The 10,052-nt window shown below is 42.4% G+C and overlaps 1 non-coding gene across 1 annotated transcript; it reads right to left on the bottom strand.

Moving 5' to 3' along the window:
- Positions 1-8,747: 8,747 nt before the first annotated feature.
- On the bottom strand, positions 8,748-8,834 carry TRNASTOP-UCA (transfer RNA opal suppressor (anticodon UCA)). Its single transcript has one exon. It is a non-coding gene; the product is annotated as a tRNA-Sec (tRNA).
- Positions 8,835-10,052: the final 1,218 nt, after the last annotated feature.

Below are 10,052 nucleotides of genomic sequence, written 5' to 3'. Positions count from 1 at the left end.
ATTCCAAGACACATCAAAACGACTTGTGGAAAGAAAAGCCCAAGACACCACAACATGACTTTTGTAAAGGAAAGTCCAAGACACCACAACCCCGACATGTGCTAATTGTAAAGACAAGTGAAGCTGAGGTGTAGGTGTATTTATTAAAAAATCTAAACGTTTCTTGACATACCCGTTTCTACATCAGTCATCAGTTTTAGGTTTGATGTATTTGCCTTTTCTTAGAGGATTTGTAGTAATTCCTCCTCGTAACCGTTCCTCTTGGCTGTGCCTCTCGAAGCCTTCTCGCCCTAGGCAGAATTACTTGCAGAGACCATAGGCTGACCTTTATGTAAGTGGTCAGCTATGTAAGGAAGAGTTACCTGGTGATTTCATGGTATCAAACATGCAACACTCTTGTCCCTTATTTTATTTGAAAAACCTAATACATTCTGGGAATTGTAGTTCAGAGTCACTTCAATTGTAGTAAGACACCTGCGAACACTAGTGCTTTGTAAATGAAAAGTGTGGGACTTAAACATTGCATTCTTGGTGACCTGGATTACTCTGATAAAAGTGTCAGTCACTCGGCAGTGGTGTGAACTGGGGGGTGCAGGTGCAACGGACTAGGAACAGGCCACGTGCTGATGTGGGAACAAAGTTGAGGATGCTGAGCAGAGCGCCTCTATGCAGTGACAGCCGGGCTCTGTGACCTCTGATTGAACTCGGGGGGAAAGGGGAAAAGGGTGGCACCCCAGCAGTGGAGGAGGGCAGAGGCGGTCAGAAGATTTAAAACAATCTAATAATCAGGTTATGCTGCAACATATTTTTTGCTCTGCTGGATCACTCCAGATGAGAGGACGAGGTAAGGATGTTAGATTTTTTTGTTGTACAAAAGGACTTTTTAATCCTAGTTTCCAAATGTGATGGAATGGTATAACCCTGAGGATATCGCTTTATGTCGTTGTGCCTCAGGGTCCATTATCTGGCCCCAAAAATGGGATAGCCTAGAGGCAAACTCATTTTGCATGCTTCATTATACATATGCATTCATGTATTTATTTATTCATTTGTTTATATTGGGTGCACAGAAAGACTGTGGGGCATATTATCAAGGGGGTTTATCTCCGCTTTTTTGGCTTTAAAAGCCAAAAAAGCGGAGATAAAATTATCTCCCTATTACCTAGCTGTCGCTAACACCAGTTAGCGACAGCTAGTAGGAGATAGCGACCATCTTGGGCCCCACTTTGCATGTCAGTGATATTTATCACTAATGACATGCAAAGTGGGCGTGCCAAGATGTTAGCAACTGGAAACAGTCGCTAACATCGCTATCTCCTATTACCAACTTTTGGAGATATTCGCGCTAAGCGCGAATATCTCCAAAAACTAACACCTGCCCTGAGCAGTTCTTAGCCATGTTATCCAATGGGAGGTGGATAACATGGCTAAGAGCATTAGCTCGGTAATGCATGAATATTGCTGACTTTTCAGCGATATTCATGCATTGCGGCCGTTTTTTATCGCATTAGCGATAAACCTTGATAATAGCAAGGTTTATCTGCGATAATTTCTGACGATGCTTAGCGTTAAAAAATTCGTTGCTAAGCATCGTTAGCGATAAATATCGCTTAACGTTGGTAATATGCCCCTGTGAGACTCCAAGATATGTGAGCAAAGTCTGCAACAAAGAAGTAAAGTGCCCACAAAAAGCCTACTCCGTGGACTGAGGATGGGGTTCAGTGGTCCTTCCTCAGTACCGGGGGCATCTACGGGAGCAGATAGATGACCATTTACTTTGATATTGTCAAATGTGATAACCTCATTCCATTGATGAACATCACTGCCTTCATTTCATTAGTATCGGACACTATCTCTTCCCAATCTCTCAGATTATTAATGTCAGATTCTCCGAACTACACTGTGTTTGATACATACCCTTCCTTTCATGACTTGCTGGGTGCCCAGATGAATCGCCCCTCAGAGCGCTGGCTACTATTTAACAAGTAATTCTCTCGGTTACTCTTTGATCTTAAATGGTGACGTGGCCTTGAAAACACAGAAGAAAACACGTGTCGGCAGGGCTGCTGAAAATGTAGTTACCAAATATTGTCTGCTACAAGTTGTGAACATAAACAGAATTGACAAAAAAACATGTATTAGTTACCCTGACAATGGGCGGCCCATCACAAAAGCTGCCTCGCCCAGAAGGTGGAATTGAACCACTCTGTCGCTAGACAGCTACAGGTTTTAAGCCTGCACCCCAGACCACTGAGGTTCATCCGGGCAAAGAAACAGTGTAGCAAAACAGGTATATTTATCACAAGAATACATACTATTTTACAGGTAGGGTGTGAGCCAAACTGTGTAATCCGCCTAGCTATCAATGTCCACTATTTATTGAAGTCTGGGCTCAGCTCTATTTTTGATTTGTCTTTATTTTCATGCACTGTTTTAGTCAAAAGTTCAGAATATGAACCTTTGATTGTATGCAAAACATAGACAGGCTTTCTGAGTAAACAAGACTTTCTTATAATGTGACAAAGTTTAGATAAATCATTGCTAATGTCAGCGTTAACAACAATAGAAGAGGAAAGGCCGTGCTGATTTGAGTTTACTGAACACAGAATAAACAGACATTCTTAAAGCCTTACTCTGTTCTCTCACTCTCTCTGACTCCTTGAACGGAAAGAGCAAGACACCACAACATGATTGTGTAAAGGAAAGCCAAAACACCACAATATGACTTGAGTAAAGGAAAGCCAAGACACCACAACATGACTTGTGTAAAGGAAAGCCAAAACACCACAACATGACTTGAGTAAAGGAAAGCCAAGACATCGCAACATGACTTGTGTAAAGGAAAGCCAAAACAGCACAACATGACTTGAGTAAAGGAAAGCCAAGACATCGCAACATGACTTGTGTAAAGGAAAGCCCAAGGCACCACAACATGAATTGTGTAAAAGAAAGCCAAGACACCACAACATGAATTGTGTAAACGAAAGCCAAGACACCACAACATGAATTATGTAAAAGGAAGATCAAGAAAACACAACATGACTCATGTAAAGGAAAGCCAAGATACCACAACATGAATTGTGTAAAGGAAAGTCCAAGATACCACAACATAACTCATGGAAAGCTGAAGACACCACAACATGGCTCATGTAAATGAAAAGTCCAAGACAACAAAACAAGTCATGACTAGTGTAAAGGAAAGCAAAAACACCACAACATGACTTGAGTAAAGGAAAGCCACGACATCGCAACATGACTTGTGTAAAGGAAAGCCCAAGGCACCACAACATGAATTGTGTAAAAGAAAGCCAAGACACCACAACATGAACTGTGTAAACGAAAGCCAAGACACCACAACATGAATTGTGTAAAAGGAAGATCAAGAAAACACAACATGACTCATGTAAAGGAAAGCCAAGACACCACAACATGAATTGTGTAAAGGAAAGTCCAAGATACCACAACATAACTCATGGAAAGCTGAAGACACCACAACATGGCTCGTGTAAATGAAAAGTCCAAGACAACAAAACATGACTCGTGTAAAGGAAAGGCCAAGACACCACACCATGACTTGTGGTAAGGAAAGTCCAAGACAACACAACATGAATGCTATAAAGGAAAGATCAAGACCCCATAACATGACTTGTGTAAAGGATAGTTCAAGACAAGACAACATGACTTGTGTAAAGGAAAGCCAAGACACCAAAACATGACTTGGGTAAAGGAAAGTCAAGACACCACAACATGACTAGTGTAAAGGAAAGCCAAGACACCACAACGTGACTCATGAAAAGGCAAGCCAAGGCACCACAACATGACTTGTGTAAAGGAAAGCCATGGCACCACAACATGACTCGTGTAAAGGAAAGCCAAGACACCACAAAATGTATTGTGTAAGGACAAGTAGAAGACACCACAACATAACTTGTGTAAAGGAAAGCTAAGACACCACAACATGACTCATGGAAAGGAAAGTCCAAGACACCACAACATGACTCATGGAAAGGAAATTCCAAGACACCTCAAAACGACTTGTGGAAAGAAAAGCCCAAGACACCACAACATGACTTGTGTAAAGGAAAGTCCAAGACACCACAACCGCGACATGTGCTAATTGTAAAGACAAGTGAAGCTGAAATATAGGTGTATTTATTAATAAATCTAAACGTTTCTTGACATACCCGTTTCTACATCAGTCATCAGTTTTAGGTTTGCTGTATTTGCCTTTTCTTGGAGGATTTGTAGTAGTTCCTCCTGGTAACCGTTCCTCTTGGCTGTGCCTCTCGAAGCCTTCTCGCCCTAGGCAGAATTACTTCCAGAGACCATAGGCTGACCTTTATGTAAATGGTCAGCTATGTAAGGAAGAGTTACCTGGTGATTTCATGGTATCAAACATGCAACACTCTTGTCCTGTATTTTATTTGAATAACCTAATACATTCTGGGAATTGTAGTTCCGAGTCACTTCAATTGTAGTAAGACACCCGCGAACACTAGTGCTTTGTAAATGAAAAGTGTCGGACTTAAACATTGCATTCTTGGTGACCTGGATTACTCTGATAAAACTGTCAGTCACTCGGCAGTGGTGTGAACTGGGGGGTGCAGGTGCAACGGACTAGGAACAGGCCACGTGCTGATGTGGGAACAAGGTTGAGGATGCTGAGCAGAGCGCCTCTATGCAGTGACAGCCGGGATCTGTGACCTCTGATTGAACTCGGGGGGAAAGGGGAAAAGGGTGGCATCCCAGCAGTGGAGGAGGGCAGAGGCGGTCAGAAGATTTAAAATACTCTATTAATCAGGTTATGCTGCAACATATTTTTTGCTCTGCTGGGTCACTTCAGATGAGAGGACGAGGTAAGGATGTTAGATTTTTTGTTGTACAAAAGGACTTTTTAATCCCAGTTTCCAAATGTGATGGAATGGTATAACCCTGAGGATATCGCTTTATGTCGTTGTGCCTCAGGGTCCATTATCTGACCCCAAAAATGGGATAGCCTAGAGGCAAACTCATTTTGCATGCTGTATTATACATATGCATTCATGTATTTATTTATTCATTTATTTATATTGGGTGCACAGAAAGACTGAGGACTCAAAGATCTGTGAGCAAAGTCTGCAACAAAGAAGTAAAGTGCCCACAAAAAGCCTACTCCGTGGACTGAGGATGGGGTTCAGTGGTCCTTCCTCAGTACCGGGGGCATTTACGGGAGCAGATAGATGACCATTTACTTTGATATTGTCAAATGTGATACCCTCATTCCATTGAAGAACATCACTGCCTTCATTTCATTAGTATCGGACACTATCTCTTCCCAATCTCTCAGATTATTAATGTCAGATTCTCCAATCTACACTGTGTTTAATGCATACCTTCCTTTCATGACTTGCTGGGGTGCCCAGATAAATCGCCCCTCATTGCGCTGGCTACTATTTAACAAGTAATTCTCTCGGTTACTCTTTGATCTTAAATGGTGACGTGGCCTTGAAAACACAGAAGAAAACAGGTGTCAGCAGGGCTGCTTAAAATGTAGTTACCAAACATTGTCTGCTACAAGTTGTGAACATGAACAGAATTGACAAAAAAACATGTATTAGTTACCCTGACAATGGGCAGCCCATCACAAAAGCTGCCTCGACCAGAAGGTGGAATTGAACCACTCTGTCGCTAGACAGCTACAGGTTTGAAGCCTGCACCCCAGACCACTGAGGTTCATCCGGGTAAAGAAACAGTGTAGCAAAACAGGTATATATATCACAAGAATACATACTCTTTTACAGGTAGGGTGTGAGCCAAAATGTGTAATCCGCCTAGCTATCAATGTCCACTATTTATTGAAGTTCTGGGCTCAGCTCTAATTTTGATTAGTCTTTATTTTCATGCACTGTTTTAGTCCAAAGTTCAGAATATGAACCTTTGATTGTATGCAAAACAGAGACAGGCTTTCTGGGTAAATGAGACTTGCTGCCAGACTTTCTTATAATGTGGACAAAGTTCAGATAAATCATTGCTAATGTCAGCGTTAACAACAATAGAAGAGGAAAGGCCGTGCTGATTTGAGTTTACAGAACACAGAATAAACAGACATTATTAAAGCCTTACTCTGTTCTCTCACTCTCTCCGACTCATTGAAAGGAAATAGCAAGACACCACAACATGGTTGTGTAAAGGAAAGTCAAAACACCACAATATGACTTGAGTAAAGGAAAGCCAAGACACCACCACATGACTTGTGTAAAGGAAAGCTAAAACACCGCAACATGACTTGAGTACAGGAAAGCCAAGACACCACAACATGACTTGTGTAAAGGAAAGCCAAAACACCACAACATGACTTGAGTAAAGGAAAGCCAAGACATTGCAACATGACTTGTGTAAAGGAAAGCCCAAGGCACCATAACATGAATTGTGTAAAAGAAAGCAAAGACACCACAACATGAATTGTGTAAACGAAAGCCAAGACACCACAATATAAATTGAGTAAAAGGAAGATCAAGAAAACACAACATGACTCATGTAAAGGAAAGCCAAGACACCACAACATGAATTGTGTAAAGGTACGTCCAAGATACCACAACATAACTCATGGAAAGCTGAAGACACCACAACATGGCTCGTGTAAATGAAAAGTCCAAGACAACAAAACATGACTCGTGTAAAGGAAAGGCCAAGACACCACACCATGACTTGTGGTAAGGAAAGTCCAAGACAACACAACATGAATGCTGTAAAGGAAAGACCAAAACACCATAACATGACTTGTGTAAAGGATAGTTCAAGACAAGACAACATGACTTGTGTAAAGGAAAGCCAAGACACCAACACATGACTTGTGTAAAGGAAAGTCAAGACACCACAACATGACTAGTGTAAAGGAAAGCCAAGACACCACAACGTGACTCATGAAGAGGCAAGCCAAGGCACCACAACATGACTTGTGTAAAGGAAAGCCATGGCACCACAACATGACTCGTGTAAAGGAAAGCCAAGACACCACAAAATGTCTTGCGTAAAGGAAAGTAGAAGACACCACAACATGACTTGTGTAAAGGAAAGCCAAGACACCACAACATGACTCATGGAAAGGAAAGTCCAAGACACCACAACATGACTCATGGAAAGGAAATTCCAAGACACCTCAAAACAACTTGTGGAAAGAAAAGCCCAAGACACCACAACATGACTTGTGTAAAGGAAAGTCCAAGACACCACAACCCCGACATGTGCTAATTGTAAAGACAAGTGAAGCTGAGGTGTAGGTGTATTTATTAATAAATCTACATGTTTCTTGACATACCCGTTTCTACATCAGTCATCAGTTTTAGGTTTGCTGTATTTGCCTTTTCTTGGAGGATTTGTAGTAGTTCCTCCTGGTAACCATTCCTCTTGGCTGTGCCTCTCGAAGCCTTCTCGCCCTAGGCAGAATTACTTGCAGAGACCATAGGCTGACCTTTATGTAAGTGGCCAGCTATGTAAGGAAGAGTTACCTTGTGATTTCATGGTATCAAACATGCAACATTCTTGTCCTGTATTTTATTTGAATAACCTAATACATTCTGGGAATTGTAGTTCGAGTAACTTCATTTGTAGTAAGACACCTGCGAATACTAGTGCTTTGTAAATAAAAAGTGTGGGACTTAAACTTTGCATTCTTGGTGACCTGGATTACTCTGATAAAACTGTCAGTCACTCGGCAGTGGTGTGAACTGGGGGGTGCAGGTGCAACGGACTAGGAACAGGCCACGTGCTGATGTGGGAACAAGGTTGAGGATGCTGAGCAGAGCGCCTCTATGCAGTGACAGCCGGGCTCTGTGACCTCTGATTGAACTCGGGGGGAAAGGGGAAAAGGGTGGCACGCCAGCAGTGGAGGAGGGCAGAGACAGTCAGAAGATTTAAAACAATCTAATAATCAGGTTATGCTGCAACATATTTTTTGCTCTGCTGGATCACTCCAGATGAGAGGACGAGGTAAGGATGTTAGATTTTTTGTTGTACAAAAGGACTTTTTAATCCGAGTTTCCAAATGTGATGGAATGGTATAACCCTGAGGATATCGCTTTATGTCGTTGTGCCTCAGGGTCCATTATCTGGCCCTAAAAATGGGATAGCCTAGAGGCAAACTCATTTTGCATGCTTCATTATACATATGCATTCATGTATTTATTTATTTATTTGTTTATATTGGGTGCACAGAAAGACTGTGAGACTCCAAGATATGAGAGCAAAGTCTGCAACAAAGAAGTAAAGTGCCCACAAAAAGCCTACTCCGTGGACTGAGGATGGGGTCCAGTGGTCCTTCCTCAGTACGGGGGCATCTACGGGAGCAGATAGATGACCATTTACTTTGAAATTGTCAAATGTGATACCCTCATTCCATTGATGAACACCACTGCCTTCATTTCATTAGTATCGGACACTATCTCTTCCCAATCTCTGAGATTATAAATGTCAGATTCTCCAAACTACACTGTGTTTAATGCATACTCTTCCTTTCATGACTTGCTGGGGTGCCCAGATGAATCGCCCCTCAGAGCGCTGGCTACTATTTAACAAGTAATTCTCTCGGTTACTCTTTGATCTTAAATGGTGACGTGGCCTTGAAAACACAGAAGAAAACACGTGTCGGCAGGGCTGCTTAAAATGTAGTTACCAAATATTGCCTGCTACAAGTTGTGAACATGAACAGAAGTGACAAAAAAAAAGTGTTAGTTACCCTGACAATGGGCAGCCCATCACAAAAGCTGCCTCGCCCAGAAGGTGGAATTGAACCACTCTGTCGCTAGACAGCTACAGGTTTGAAGCCTGCACCCCAGACCACTGAGGTTCATCTGGGTCAAGAAACAGTGTAGCAAAACAGGTATATATATCACAAGAATACATACTATTTTACAGGTAGGGTGTGAGCCAAACTGTGTAATCCGCCTAGCTAGCAATGTCCACTATTTATTGAAGTTCTGGGCTCAGCTCTATTTTTGATTTCACTTTATTTTCATGCACTGTCTCAGTCAAAAGTTCAGAATATGAACCTTTGATTGTATGCAAAACAGAGACAGGCTTTCTGGGTAAACAAGACTTTCTTATAATGTGACAAAGTTCAGATAAATCATTGCTAATGTCAGCGTTAACAACAATAGAAGAGGAAAGGCCGTGCTGATTTGAGTTTACTGAACACAGAATAAACAGACATTCTTAAAGCCTTACTCTGTTCTCTCTCTCTCTCTGACTCCTTGAACGGAAAGAGCAAGACACCACAACATGATTGTGTAAAGGAAAGCCAAAACACCACAATATGACTTGAGTAAAGGAAAGCCAAGACACCACAACATGACTTGTGTAAAGGAAAGCCAAAACACCACAACATGACTTGAGTAAAGGAAAGCCAAGACATCGCAACATGACCTGTGTAAAGGAAAGCCAAAACACCACAACATGACTTGAGTAAAGGAAAGCCAAGACACCACAGCATGACTTGTGTAAAGGAAAGCCAAAACACTACAACATGACTTGAGTAAAGGAAAGTCAAGACACCACAACATGACTTGTGCAAAGGAAAGTCAAAACACCACAACATGACTTCAGTAAAGGAAAGCCAAGACATCGCAACATGACTTGTGTAAAGGAAAGCCCAAGGCACCACAACATGAATTGTGTAAAAGAAAGCCAAGACACCACAACATGAATTGTGTAAACGAAAGCCAAGACACCACAACATGAATTGTGTAAAAGGAAGATCAAGAAAACACACCCGCGTAGCTAGGGGGGTGCGGGGGGGGCGGTCCGCCCCAGGCGGCACTGATTTGGGGGTGGCCAGTGTGCTGAAAGGATCGTGCTGCTGCCTGGCAGGAAGGGTTCCGCTGCTTGGATCAATTATGAGCGAGCTGTCAAGTCGCCAGACTGCAGGTGAGGAGAGCACAGCCCTGGGCCCGGGGCTGTATCTGCGCTATGTGCCCCTCCTTGGCCCCTGTCATCCTGGTGCCTGTGTGAGCGGCAAAGCCCACAGCATCTTGTTGGTTTGGATGTCTGAAGACAGTGCACGCACGCGACCTGCTCAC

Source organism: Lissotriton helveticus, chromosome 5_1, assembly GCF_964261635.1.
Source record: "Lissotriton helveticus chromosome 5_1, aLisHel1.1, whole genome shotgun sequence".
Taxonomy (NCBI): domain Eukaryota; kingdom Metazoa; phylum Chordata; class Amphibia; order Caudata; family Salamandridae; genus Lissotriton; species Lissotriton helveticus.
Note: the sequence above shows the minus strand (reverse complement) of the source record. Positions and strands in the feature narration are given on the sequence as shown.